The following is a 12,091-nucleotide window of genomic DNA, read 5'->3' as shown; positions in this document are numbered from 1 at the left end:
GGCTGCAATGTGTGTTTGTGTATGTACGGGATGCAGTGTGTGCGTCTGTAAGGGGTGCATTGAGTGTGTGTAAGGAATGCATTGTGTGTTTCTGTGTGTGTAAGGGATGCATTGTATGTAAGGGTTGAATTGCTTGTGTGTGTGTGTCTGTGTGTGTAATGCATTGTGTGTTTTTCTGTGTGCAAGGGGTGCATTGTGTGTGTGTGATGGACGTCGATCTCTCCCTCCTCCCTTGTCACTCTCTTCTCCCCCTCTCCCTCCCTCGTCACTCTCTTCTCTCTCCCTCCTTGTCCCTCTCTTCTCTCCCCCCCTTGTCCCTCTCTTCTCTCCCCCCCTTGTCCCTCTCTTCTCTACCCCCCTTGTCCCTCTCTTCTCTCCCCCCCCCTTGTCCCTCTCTTCTCTCCCCCCCTTGTCCCTCTCTTCTCCCCCCTTGTCCCTCTCTTCTCCCCCCTTGTCCCTCTCTTCTCCACCCTCTTGTCCCTCTCTTCTCCACCCTCTTGTCCCTCTCTTCTCCACCCTCTTGTCCCTCTCTTCTCCCCCCTCCCTTGTCACTCTCTTCTCCCCTGCGTGTCCCTCTCTTCTCCCCCCTCCCTTGTCACTCTCTTCTCCCCTCCCCACTCTCATTCCCCCTCCTAACTCCGTCAATTCCACTCCCTGTCAATTACTTCCCCCCACCTTGTCAATTTATTTCCCCTCCCTTTCAATTTATTCCCCCACCCTGCCTGTCCATTTATTCCCCCACCCTCCCTGTCCATGTATCCCCCCTCCCTGTCCACCCTTCCCCTCCCTCCCTGTCCACTTATCCCCCCCCTCCCTGTCCACTTATCCCCCCCTCCCTGTCCATTTATTCCCCCCCCCTCCCTGTCCATTTATTCCCCCCTGTCCATTTATTCCCCCCCCCCTGTCCATTTATTCTCCCTGTCCATTTATTCCCCCCCTCCCTGTCCATTTATTCCCCCCCTCCCTGTCCATTTATTCTCCCTGTCCATTTATTCCCCCCCCTCCCTGTCCATTTATTTCTCCCCCCTCCCTCTCCATTTATTTCTCCCCCCCTCCCTCTCCATTTATTTCTCCCCCCCTCCCTCTCCATTTATTTCTCCTCCCCCCCACTCTCTCCATTTATTTCTCCTCCCCCTCCCTCTCCATTTATTTCCCCCCCTCCCTCCCTCTCCATTTATTTCTCCCCCTCCCTCTCCATTTATTTCTCCTCCCCCCCACTCTCTCTCCATTTATTTCCCCCCCCTCCCTCCCTCTCCATTTATTCCCCCCCCCTCCCTCCCTCTCCATTTATTTCCCCCCTCCCTCCTTCTCCATTTATTTCTCTCCCCCCCACTCTCTCTCCATTTATTTCCCCCCCCCCTCCCTCCCTCTCCATTTATCCCCCCACCTCCCTCTCCATTTGTTTCCCCCCTCCCTCCCTCTCCATTTGTTTCCCCCCTCCCTCTCCATTTATTTCTCCTCCCCCCCACTCTCTCTCCATTTATTTCCCCCCCCTCCCTCCCTCTCCATTTATTCCCCCCCCCTCCCTCCCTCTCCATTTATTCCCCCCCTCCCTCTCCATTTATTCCCCCCCCTCCCTCTCCATTTATTTCCCCCCTCCCTCCCTCTCCATTTATTCCCCCCCCCCCTCCCTCCCTCTCCATTTATTTCCCCCCTCCCTCCCTCTCCATTTATTTATCTCCCCTCCCTTTATTCCCCCCCCTCCCTCCCTCTCCATTTATTTCTTCCCCCCCCCCCCTTTATTCCCCCCACCCTCCCCTACCTATGTTGTAGCGTGGCCGAGCTCTGTACTGTCCGCGGGTACAGGGAGCATTTGTTTCCTGTACCCGGCCGGACTAAAAGGAAGTGCACACTCAGTGTTCACTTCCTGTTAGTCCGTCCGGGTACAGGAGACAAATGCTCCCTGTACCGGCGGATCATACAGGGCTGGCCACGCTACAGTGAGGGAGTGACAGGAGGGAGCGCTGAGCGCTTCCCTCCTGTCAGCTCCTCTCTTCATGCTGCGCCCGGGCGGTGCGCCCTCATGGACGCACCAGCCCGGGCGAAGCTGCAGCTGCCTGAGGCTCTCTGCAGAGCGCTCGGGCGGCTGCAGCATTAGGGGGGCCGGCGCTCCTGGCGGCGCCCCTTCCTAAGGGGCGCCCTAGGCGGCTGCCTAGTCCGCCTTAATGGTAGCGCCGGCCCTGCATTGAGAACATAGAGATCATACAGCTGTAGTCTAAAGGATTAGCCCATGTTCAGTGTGTGAGATAGAGATAACATCCGAGAGTTCTATGTAGTATTAAACAGTTAAGTGTAGAATGGAGCTGCAGTAAGTCTAAACCTATGTCAGGGAGAGACAGTGGGATATATGAGAAGAGTGACAGCAGGTCATGGAAAGTAAAGGCACACAAATTTTGCTGGAGAGATGCTATTATTTACGCTGAATGTTTAAGATTAATTGTCTGCTGGGTCATCGCTCTGTGTCTGTCCGTTGCTCGTAAGCGTTAATCTCCTCACCCCTGCATCTGCTGTGCGGGCTGTGTATTAATTGTCCAGCTGGGTGTGTAGCTGACTGAGAGTAAGCCAGGAAGGCACAGTCCATAGCTGAAACGATGATAGCATGCTCGTGTGTGTATGTCAGCATGCAGTGAGTGAAGCATGTGTGGGGTCGTTCCCATGGCAGCTGCTGTCCTCTAGCCGCTGTAGTTCCACTGGTAGGTGGTGCCGTGAGGGTGCTGTGAGATGGGGCGATGTTGTGTGCACGGCTCCATATTCCTTCATCGCTCTCCCTCTCCCTCTCTAACCCAAATCGGCTGTGAGTTTGCAGATTGTTGCTTCTCCTCTAGCTTCCGCAAGAATGCCTCCTAGGTTGCCTGAGGCGGTAAGATTCAGGCTGCAGCGTGTGCTTGTGCGGGGCTTCAGGCCTCCGCCATCTTGGATCTACGCCTGTGGTGTGCGCGGTGGTGTCTCCGAGTGCAGCTTTAGGGTGAGGACCGGGATCACCCCCCCGGTCCAGAGGGTGGGGGAATCGGTACCAGGTTCGCAGATGGTGTCTGTGCTCGTCGGGCTCCAGTGGGCAGGATAGTGGTGCGGCGGCCGTCCACTCCACTCACCGCCAGGTAAGGTCTCGCCTGTTGCCGCAGGGACCTCTCCCCTGAGGGACTAAAACTCCAAGAGCAAGCCTGGTAGCCCTTAGACATCTGGGGTCGCAGTTGTGGGCTATTCACTCCCTCCAAAAGCACGGTTTACAGGCTTAAAAGGTCATATTTAGCAGGAGCTGATCTGTCCTGCGACCGCTCAGCTCGGCGGCCCGGCCCCGCCCCCAGTATTGGTGTTTTAAAGACCGGTGAGCAGCTATCTTTTGGCACATTGTATCTCTGGAGTCCAGGCTATGGCCCGGCATTATTGAACATCACTGAGCGTGAGTGCGGGGGAAATTGTATTTTGTGTGTGTGTGTATATATATATATATATATATATAAAATATACTGTAAGCTCGTTTGACCAGGGTCCTCTTCAACCTATCGTTCCTGTAAGATTTCTTGTAGTTGTCCTATTTATAGTTCAATCCCCCCTCTCATAATATTGTAAAGTGCTACGGAATCTGTTGGCAGAATATAAATGATGATGATAATAATGTGTTTATATATTACTCAATCATCTGGGGTGGCAAGGCATAGCCTTACATCATATTGTTTTTTTTATATATAAATATACATACAAGCTCACTCACTAGCAGATACACACACGCGCACACATGCTCACACACTAGCTCACTCACTAGCAGGCACAATCTCATTGATACACAACCTTATAGACAAACAATCTCACAAATATAAGCTCATTGACATAAAAACACAAGCTCACAGATGCACAGAAATAGGCTCACACACAGGCAAGCTTATTGATATACACACACACACAGACAAACTGACACGCACAAGCTTACTACAGGCAAGTTCACTGACACACACGCTCCCTACAGAAAAGCTCACTGACACACACACACACACGCTCGCTCACTAGCAGGCATGCACACACAAGCTCGCTCACTAGCAGGCACACACACACAAGCTCACGCACTAGCAGGCACACACACACACACACAAACACACAAACTCACTGGTGCACACATGCTCCCTACACAGAAGCTCACTGACACACAGGCTTCCAACAGACAAGCTCACTGACATACACACATGCTCACTGACACTCACATACAAGCTCACTCACTAGCAGGCGCACACGAAAGCTCACTCACTAGCAGGCGCACACACACACAAGCTCACTCACTAGCAGGCACACACACATACAAGCTCATTCACTAGCAGGCACACACACACAAGCTCACTCACTAGCAGGCACACTGAAACTCACTGATACATACATGCTCACTATAGACAATCACTGACGCACCCATGTGTCCAACACAGAAGCTCACTGACACACACAGGCTTCCAACAGACAAGCTCACTGACACACATACAAGCTCACTCACTAGCAGACGCACGTAAGCTCACTCACTAGCAGACGCACGCAAGCTCACTCGCTAGCAGACGCGCGCACCGCTCGCTAGCAGACGCGCGCACCGCTCGCTAGCAGACGCGCGCACCGCTCGCTAGCAGACGCGCGCACCGCTCGCTAGCAGACGCGCGCACCGCTCGCTAGCAGACGCGCGCACCGCTCGCTAGCAGACGCGCGCACCGCTCGCTAGCAGACGCGCGCACCGCTCGCTAGCAGACGCGCGCACCGCTCGCTAGCAGACGCGCGCACCGCTCGCTAGCAGACGCGCGCACCGCTCGCTAGCAGACGCGCGCACCGCTCGCTAGCAGACGCGCGCAAGCTCGCTCGCTAGCAGACGCGCGCAAGCTCGCTCGCTAGCAGACGCGCGCAAGCTCGCTCGCTAGCAGACGCGCGCAAGCTCGCTCGCTAGCAGACGCGCGCAAGCTCGCTCGCTAGCAGACGCACGCAAGCTCGCTCGCTAGCAGACGCACGCAAGCTCGCTCGCTAGCAGACGCACGCAAGCTCGCTCGCTAGCAGACGCACGCAAGCTCGCTCGCTAGCAGACGCACGCAAGCTCGCTCGCTAGCAGACGCACGCAAGCTCGCTCGCTAGCAGACGCACGCAAGCTCGCTCCTTAGCAGGTAGATGAAGTTGCCATTTTGAGGCTCTTCTTTCAAGCGAGGTCAGCAATGGGCGTGGAGGTGGGACTTGTGTGCGGGAGGAAGAGCTATGTGAAGGAGGCGGGGCCTGCGGTCAAAGTTTTGTGACTTTTGAAGGGAGACTGACAGGTTTCCCAGGCAGCCACGGGCAGCCTGAATGCGGCGACACCGGTCCTCAGCTCCTCCCTCTTTATTCCCCTCGGATTGACACAGGCTGACACAGTCCGAGGGGAAAATTATTTCAATTACATCAGCCTCATGATTTGGGCTGTCTGCCTGGCCCCAGGTGCCGTGGCCCACTGGGAAATTTACCGGTATCCCGGTGGGCCAGTTCGGCACTGCTAGTTGAGTATGTCTGAATTGAATAGGCAGTTTCCACAAAAGACCCATTATCTTGAGAGATCCTTCTGCTCTTAAAGGGATACAGTAGGCAACCAGACCACTTCAGCTTATTGAAGTGGTCTGGATGCTGTGTCCCTTTTGCACCTAGTGCTGCAATGTTAAACATTGCAATTCCAGAGCACTGCAATGTTTACATTGCAGCTCTAAGTCTGCCCACAGTGGCTTTCTCCCACATAGCCACTAGAGGGCTTCCAGAGTCGTAACAGACTTTTTGTCTGTTATCTGACACTGCTTGTGCTGTGTTTGCTTGTAACTTGTCTCTGGTGTTTTCATAAGTGGGATACCAGGAGACAAAAGGGCTGGGAAAGAGTATTGTACATGTATTTGGAGCCTCCTTGTGTGTGTAGGGAGTGTGCTGATTGTAGTGTGGTATTGTGTAAATAGGTCAGTTTCAGTTGTGGTGTAATGTATGGCTAGGGGAGTAAAGAGAGAGAGTGGCCATGTCTGCCTCGGCCCATGGCCATTGCAACCCACCGGGCATTTGCCCGATGGCTAGTCCAGGCCTGTTTCTGGCCACACAGGAAATTGAGAAAACAGAAAACATCTGAAGTAAATATTTTTTTAAGATTTTGTGAAAGTATTGGAGTGTGCCAAGAGTGAATAAATACTGCAGTGGGAAGTAGGCTGTTACAATCTGGGTGGTGCACCTTTCTTGTAGTGATTATAGTCTACCCTTGACACTTTCAGTGAGGGGAAAAAATTATTTGATCCCCTGCTGATTTTAAACGTTTGTACAGTCTATCATTTTAATGGTAGTTGTCTTTTAACAGTGGGAAACAGAATAACAAACAAAAAATCAAGAAAAACACATGTCAAAAAGGTTATAAATTGATTTGCATGTCAAAAAGACACGGCGATCTGGGGTTACTGTTGGTAAATGACGGAAATATTCTGTCATGCGTCCTTAACGCTAGGACAAGCATGACAGAACATTTCTGTAGGAGTTAAGTTATGCATATTGTCAGGTAGTTTTCAACTTGACTGCTATATATAAGGTAAAGTAGACCCTAGTGATCTTGTATTTTATAAAACTTGAACACTCCGGGAGCTATATAGTAGCTGATTGGAGAGTTTTTTTGGTGGCAGCATCACTTTATAGGGGAACAGTTACCTCCCATGATTCTTACTATTCTGATTATTTAGCCCCAATATTTAGCAAATGTGTTTTTGTGTGGTCTGCAATAGTAAATTCTATGTAAAAATCTTCAGATATATCCTGGAACTGGGCTCCTCCTTCTTGGATCCATCTGAAACCTAAAATTGTATTTTATTTTTATTCTGCCCTTGAAGATACATTGATTAGCAACAACTTTAAAACCACGTGCCTAATATAGTGTACGTCCACCACGTGCTTCCAAATTAGCTCTGATACATCTAGGCATGGACTCCACAAGACCTCTTAATATTGGCAGCAGAGCCTTTAATTCCTGCAAGTTGCAAGGTGGGGCCTCCATGAATTGGATTTGTTGTTCCAGCACATCCCACAGATGCACTATTGGATTATGATCTGGGGAATTTGGAGGCCAAGGCAACACCTTGAACTCTGTCTTGTTCCGCAAACCATTCCTGAATATTTTTTTGAAGCGTGGCAAGGTGCATTATCCTGCTGGAACATTGCCATGGAGGTGTGTACGTGGTCTGCAACAATCTCTAGATAGGTGGTGCATGTAAAAGTAACATCTACATGAATGCCAGAAACATAGGATAACACTTCCTTACTGGTTACCTTCTTCGCATACTGCATCCTGCTGTCATCTCTTCCCGAGGTAAACAAATTACACTCACCCATCCATCTACCAGATCTAAAAGAAAACATTATATAATCTGGGTTTTTTCACCTTACCGATCAGTGGTTTTAATGTTGTGGCTGATCAGTGTAGTGGAAGAGGAGAAACCGAAACAGTACAAGCCTCCACTTAGACCTGGTTTACAGTGTGTGTTTTATTAGTCCTTGTCTCTGTATTGTTCTTTTTTGCAAAGTTGCAGCAATAAGAGGAATCATAACTTGTATTGGTTCCAAGTAGTTCCTAAGTATAATATTCTCTGAATATTTTCATAGGATGGGCTTTGTTTTTCTATGATCTTTGCCCTCCGTATGCGCACCCCACCCTTTGCTTTGACAGAGCAGTATCAGTCTACTGCAGTTTGACAGCAAGCCATAGGGTGTGCATAGAGGAATTCATACAGCTCCGAAAAGTCTGTTTTATAAATAAATATAAATGAGATGGGAAATATTTACAATCATACTAACACATTATTAACAAATTATTCTCAAACTCTAAAAGCTGTACATAAACATCTTCTGTTACAGGGCTTGTCAAATCTACAGAGCTAGAGAGTGCTATTAATTTAATTTGGCCCTTTTTTAATTTTTTCAATTTGATAATTTTTTATTTTGTCATAGAGTAAACTCAAACGAGGTACAGAAAAAAAAAAAGGGGGGAAGGGGAACAAACATTTATCTTGACTTGTTACATACATGCTGGTCATTTCATATTGTAACAGATACACAGCTTTGATACATTTGATATATTGCCAAGTGCCTAGCCAATAGTTACACACACACACACACACATACACCACTCATTCACTTAAGTCGAGGAGCTAGAATATGATGTACTGCTTTCTACAGGGGTCTAGTAGGCCTTTACCGGCCAAGCTGTAAGTCAATCTCCCAACAGTACCCATTACTGATACTGTGTTAAAACCATAGCTAAGCAACCATGTGGCGGGTTGTACTCTATCTTCCCAGGCCGCGGTGGTTAAGTACCCATGACCGGTGGGATTTTACGGGCGCATTGTGCATAATATATGTCAGGTTGGTCGCTGTATCTGTGAGTACTAGATGGTTTGTTCAAGTGTAATGACCTTGTGCGTGTGTCTGCTCCTCCGTGAGTGCTGTTCAACTGCAGATGGTTCAGCCAAGGTGGAGGAGAAAAGGGGAGGAGAGAGTTAACAACGGAAGGTGGGTGTGGGAGGGTGGGTGACCAGCCTAAAAGGGTCTACTGGGGTCTCCAGTTATTGATACCACGGGGACCCCACAGTCTTAGAGTCGTTGCAGTTCCAGACCTACTCCCAAAGTTGTTGACCGTCTGAGTGTGTCAGCCTGGGGAAAACACCGGGGACCGGTAAGAACCCCTATAAGTGAAGTTACCCAATGTAGTGTATTCGTTAGCCTAATTCTGGATGTTCAGGTTGGGTGTTTTAACTCCCAGTTTTCCCAAACTTCATGGCTCCAACTGTTGCGGGTTGTTACTATAGTTGTGTTAGTCTCGTATTTCCAGATTTGGGAGATATGTCGAATCAGCTCTCGCATAGAGGCATTACATTTCGAATGACAGTTTTTTGCTATAAAGTGCAATGCCGCCATGAGGATATGAAAAATTAGATATCTGGCTGGTGTGGGGTATTTAGTGTCGAAAATAAAGAGAAAAGTAGTGAGGTCGGGGAGTTTGGTACAGTGACCGTGGTGTGTTGAAGTATTAGTGATATGACATCTAGCCAATACGGTTGAAGTTTTGGGCAACTCCACTACGTGTATAGGAACGAGCCAACGTCCTGTTTACAGGACGTCCTGCTCTTATATAAAACGTACCTGGAATCCACACCAATCTCCTTGATTGCTTCCACACCTTGTTTTTCGTAATGCTACATCATCTTCCTTGTTGAGGTCCAATCAAATGAAAAGCATTGGACCAATGGCAGGAGTGCTGCAAATTTGCCAATTAGCCTTTTCACATAGAAAGGCATTGCATTTAATTATTTTCTATCTGAAGCATTGAACAGGAGTGTGTACTGAAAAAGGGGTGGATGGGGGCTTGACAAGCGGGGGGGGGGGGGGGGGGAAGCATTTGGTCACATGGAATTTTATATAGGGGTGAAACGAAGGAGGGTAGGAGAATATATCAGTGAACGCTATTCAAGTAGTTTGCAGTCAGTGGGGACAGGAGTATTATATGCATGGACTTCGGCAAGCAAAACACATGCAGTCCAAACCACTGCTATTTACAGCCACACTCACAGGGCTGCCTGCAAGAGAAGAATATCATTCAGTGCGCTGACAACAGACATCATTTTTGCACAGAACTTACATTAGACAGTTCTGTGTGTGTGTGTTGCAACCAACTATCCTTTGGCACAAAAGTGAAGATGTCTTTCTGATCCCATAAAAAAGGTAAAATTGAATACTGCAAAAAAAAAAAATTGTTTTGGCATCTTGAATAGTAACAATAATAATATCGTGCCTTCTGTGGCATAGATTACTATTTTTTAGTATTTAACTATTCTTTAAAGGAACACTATAGTCACCTAAACTAATTTAGCTAAATAAAGCAGTTTTAGTGTATAGATCATTCCCCTGCAATTTCACTGCTCAATTCACTGTCATTTAGGAGTTAAATCACTTTGTTTCTGTTTATGCAGCCCTAGCCACACCTCCCCTGGCTATGATTGACAGAGCCTGCATGAAAAAAAAACTGGTTTCACTTTCAAACAGATGTAATTTACCTTAAACAATTGTATCTCTTTCTCTGTAAATTGAACTTTAATCACATACAGGAGGCTCTTGCAGGGTCTAGCAAGCTATTAACATAGCAGGGGATAAGAAAATCTTAGTTAAACAGAACTGGCAAAAAAGCCTAAATAGGGCTCTCTTTACAGGAAGTGTTTATGGAAGGCTGTGCAAGTCACATGCAGGGAGGTGTGACTAGGGTTCATAAACAAAGGGATTTAACTCCTAAATGGCAGTGAATTGAGCAGTGAGGCTGCAGGGGCATGTTCTATAGACCAAAACTGCTTCATTAAGCTAAAGTTGTTCAGGTGACTATAGTGTCCCTTTAAACTCAAGTTTACCCAAAAGAATGTTCTAATTAAAAATATATATGTATAGATTTGTTTGAATTAATGTTTCTTAAAGGGCACCTGTCCTACACAAAACTACTTTTTCACTTTTTAAAAGAGCAGGAAATTTCATGTGTACATTGTGCTAGTGGTTTTGCCAGCAAATTTATAAATTGGGAGAAAAACCTTTTAAAAATATGTTTTTCCTAATATATAGTGGCAGTACCTGTGGGGATGTATCTTTTAATGGACAAGCCGACTTAAGATAAATAAATCCATAATTTAAATAGCCCCTCCTACTTTCCCCTTAAATACTGGACTTATCCAGTATTCTTTCTTGTCCCATTCGGGGCGAACTGTAAACTGTAAAAGTCTGGTGAGGTCCACGGGTTTCAGCTTGGGGGATCTGGATGGTGAGCTGAGAGCCCTGCTCCAAGAACAGTTACGGAGCAAGTGAGGTAGCAGCATCTTTATGCCGTATGGAGGCTGGTTTCGGTAAGAGGCGTTCCCAGGTGGTCCGCCAATAAATCGTGGCAGATGATCATGTATGTGGTGGTAGGTTCCACTTAAACTGTATAGATAAACGCCCCCTTGAGCTTCAAAAAGGTGAAAGCTAGTAAACGTACCTTTTATTCCAGTGCCGGGAAATTCTGCTCTCTGTTAAGTCATTCTATGTCTAATCAGAAGCTTCTTATAGAGAAACATTGGATCATATGGCACATTCTTATAGAACATACAAGGCTTCTGTATTGAAAAAAAGTAAATTCTGCTTTGAACTACAGTTCAAAATGATTAAGGGCTATCTACTTAGCAGACTGAGTGTTTCTAAGGGGAGTTTTTTAATTTTATTTCCTAAATAACTTTTTTTATTTAAAGTTTTTTATAAAGAGGAGAGACAAGATTTCCTCAAATACAGGATAAGTAGATTTAAGGCAGGTATCCTATATTGTTGGCAAACAAAGAAAATCATACACAAGATACCTTTTTAAAAGAACCATAACAAGGTGAGAAGAAAATAAAATAAAATAACCCTTTACATCTCCTTACATTATTCATGTCATGTACTACTTCTGGCACGTTGGAAGTGATTCGCAGATGATGCCTTTTATCAGAGTGAGGCTAAGGAGATTTATAACTTTTATAAAATAAGCCTGCTGGGTCATGCAAACTTGCTGGAATGACCCTTAAACATCGGGTCAAAGTCAATGAAATGTTCTATGAACCTTTCTGAATATTTTAGTAAGATGTGGTATTTGAACTAAAGAGATAATGGGTTACCCTGTCTGGCACATGTTTTTGTATATTAAACTGTATTTTAAATTATCAAGAGCTGCTTGGAGAAAGCCCAGTTTGTTGATAAATCTCTAGTGAGCTATCAGGCCAGATTTCCAACACCCAGTGTCTGCTGCTTGGTGACCCTAACAGAGACTGCTGCACTCTGGAATGCTGTACTCAGTCTAAGGGAGACTGATCTGTGCTTGGCCCCACCCCCTCAGACTAAACATGGTGATCTGTGCTTGGCCCCACCCCCTCAGACTGAACATGGTGATCTGTGCATGGCCCACCCCCTCAGACTGAACATGGTGATCTGTGCTTGGCCCCACCCCCTCAGACTGAACATGGTGATCTGTGCATGGCCCTACTGATTTATGACAGGCAAACACACAGCTACAGATACTGCTACTCCGACTGTACACAAATTAACTATT

General features: G+C 47.2%; 1 protein-coding gene across 1 annotated transcript in view; it reads left to right on the top strand.

The window, feature by feature from the left end:
• Positions 1 to 12,091, top strand: part of OSBP2 (oxysterol binding protein 2) — a 298,677-nt gene that overhangs the window by 41,546 nt on the left and 245,040 nt on the right. The window lies entirely within an intron of this gene.

This window comes from Pelobates fuscus, chromosome 5 (assembly GCF_036172605.1).
Source record: "Pelobates fuscus isolate aPelFus1 chromosome 5, aPelFus1.pri, whole genome shotgun sequence".
NCBI lineage: Eukaryota > Metazoa > Chordata > Amphibia > Anura > Pelobatidae > Pelobates > Pelobates fuscus.
This window is presented reverse-complemented; position numbering and strand designations above follow the sequence as displayed.